Source organism: Mesoplodon bidens, assembly GCF_964165515.1.
Source record: "Mesoplodon bidens genome assembly, chromosome: X".
NCBI classification, from domain to species: Eukaryota; Metazoa; Chordata; class Mammalia; order Artiodactyla; family Ziphiidae; genus Mesoplodon; species Mesoplodon bidens.
The window spans coordinates 57781-60899 of record NC_138163.1 but is presented as its reverse complement, the minus strand read 5'-3'; positions in this window follow the sequence as shown (position 1 = coordinate 60899).

Genomic DNA, 3119 nt, shown 5'->3' with positions numbered 1-3119 from the left:
CGGTTCCTGGGGAAGCTCCATGGGGAAGGCAGAACAATCCATGGGACGCGTCCCCTCTGCCTTATCACAGCCATTTGGCTTCCATCCAGCACTGTTGTTCTGGTCTTTGTTTCATGGTCAAAACCTCCATTTCAATGAGTTTTATCTTTTGTTTACCTTTGTATAAACAAATGCATCCTAACTGTTTTATATCCGTCTTGAAATTTTAAATCATTTCCATTTTTTTGTTCTTCAACATGAGACTTTTAATTCACTTTCATACTCTATGGTGGTAGAAGTCAGAATAGTGGTTATCTCTATTGGGAAGAGGCAGGAAATAAAAAGTCAATTTGTAAATTATACTGTGTTGTAGAAGGTGATGAGTCGTATGGAAAAGAACAGCAGGAAGAGGATGGGCTGTTGGTGGCCTCAGGAAGAAGTAGGCCGAGAAGACGAGATCTGGGCAGACTCGAAGGAGATGAGAGCACATTCCAGGCAGGGAGAACAGACTGTGCAAAAGCCCTAAGTCAGTAGAAAACCGGGAACGTTGAGGGCACAGGCAAGAGGCCAGCGTGGCTGGCATGGAGTGAGCAAGAGAGCAGAGGAGGTAAGAGAGGCGATGGGGGATTCACAGATTAGAATGTGGGGACTTGCTGGCCATTACAAGGACCTCTGGCTTATATTCTGGGTGAGAATGGAGCCCTGAAGGGAATTAGGCAGGGGAGACGTGATCTGACTTCTATTTTGAAAGGCAGGATCAGCGTAGCCACCAGAGCTGCTGCGTGCTGGCAGGGGAGATGCTCCATCATCACCGTCGTCGCCATGCCCACCGCCACCATCCCCAGCACCAGCATCGCCCTCCCTCCAGCCCACGCTGTCAGAGCTCTCTGGGCTCTGTGCCGGCGGACTCCGTTCACGCACATGCAGGAACAGGGACCGGATCTCCCCCGCACTGGCTTGAAAGAATCCCCTAAACGCAGCCAAAAGTTATGAAACACAGGCTGTGAAGAAACTGGGCCTCGGGTGAGGGAGGACCGTCAGTGACCTCTGGGAGCTGAGACCCCAAAGAGGTGAGCCGTGCAGCTGCCCCAGCTTGCTGTCTACACGGACCGTCCGGACCGAGTCCAGCCGCCTCCCCGGGTCTCGGGGGTGGATCGCAGAGCGCACGCAGCCGGAGTTGGCGGGTGGAGGACTGGAGAGGACACAGCGGCACAGGGACAGAACCGTGCCCAAGGGCGGAGGGTCCACTAGCGGAAACTCGGAACTCGGGTGACATCATATACAGTACTCAGACGGATCTTGTCTCAATCGTGTGGAAAACTAAAAGCTGCTCTGCCCCCACCCAGAAAGTCTCAAGGCAAGACTCAAAAGGACCAAACTGTTTCCCAGGAAGTTAACAATATTAGATTTTTTGAAGTTCTGGAATATACCTAGGAAGAAAAGTACCCAGCACCCAAGGAAAAGGGTATGCTAAGATTCAGAAAAATCCAACCCATTAGGAGGAGACAGATCAATTGATAAAAGACATCCCAATTGGAAAGGAAGAAGTAAAACTTTATCTGCAGACAACATGATTGTCTATGTAGAAAACCGAATGCAATCTACACGAGTGAGGAGAACTAGTCAGTGAGTTTAGCAAGATCACAGGATAAAAGATATCAGAGGAGCTAACTCCACCTGCCCAAACGCTCAACTAATTGTTCTTGTCCCAGCACTTTTCTGCACTGATCTGAAACAAGTCCAGTCAGCCACAACATTGTTCTTTTACTGTGCCTAGGGTTTTTCTCTTCTTGTGCAAACTAAGTTTTTAATTTTAGTAGGAAACCAAGCCGATTGTGACAAGGATGTTGGGAAACCAGAAATCCGGTAGTAGGTGTATTTTCTGAAGAGAAACTGTGAGTCTTTCCTTTTTTAAAGACAGTCTGTTTCCTCTCCCTCTCTCTCCCGCTCTTTTTTTTTTTTTTTCCATGCCGCGTGGCTTACAGGATCTTAGTTCCCCAACCAGGGATGGAACCCGTGCCCCTTGCAGTGGAAGCACGGAGTCCTAAGCACTGGACTGTCAGGGAATTCCCTGTGATCAAGAGTCTCAAAAAAGAAATAGAAAAGTAAACATTTAGATCAATATTTCCAACTTTTGGAATATACTTTCAGGAAATAATCATTCATGGAAAGAATTACATACATGAATTCCACTGAATCGTTAACCATAGTAATGAAAAAATTGAAAACAACTTAAATGTTCAATGATTACATTATGGTGCATCTTATATACCTCCACTCAATAACATATTTTTGAAGAGTTTTTAGAATGTGGAAAAGCTAGTATGTTAAATGAAAAAAAGTCAGGAAAAAATTTAATGCTAACCTTAATGACTTCTACATTGCATACCGTTATACATTTACTGTGCAAGTGCAACTAAAAAAATCGTTCTAGAACGTTGACAGTATTTAGTGCTGGACATCGGGCTTTTCATTTTCCTAAACTGTCTTCAATTACCTTGTACTACTGGAATATCTGAATTCCAGAACCTTCCCTCCAACACGAGGACAAAGATAAAAAATCCAGAAATGCATTAGCTGAGAAGAAACTGTGACACAAAACAGTGGCCTAGTTTTATTTTCTGCAGTAATACACATTGAAGCATCCCACTCCTCGAGCCGCAGGGAAACAAAACAAGTGAACCAAGAGATACCAAGGGCCAGTACTGGCAAAAAATTAAACCCAAATAACAAAGTGGTGATTACTCAAGTTTGAATTCCCTAAGCCTTGCCTAGTAGGGGACACAAGGTTAGGCCTCAGCCCCCTTTCCTTCGCGTAGCCTTTAGGGAGGCGAGGGCCCAAGGTGCTGAATATTCCGAATCACCAGGGAAAGCTGATCGAGGGAGGAGCTGATGGAAATCTGGAAGAGCTCAAGGTCTTCAGCAGTCCACGTACTACAAGTGAGGGGAAAGGAAAATCAGGTTAAAGGGGAGATCGCTCATGTAGGTCCAGGGCACCAGCCCCCAGGCCCCTCCGTATACCAAGCCCGTCAGCGCCCCCATCGCAGCACTCTTAAGACAGAGATCAGATCCCAGCACCTGCCACCGACCCCACCCCACCCCACCCCCGCCCACGGCAGACTCTTCTAGAACTCACATAT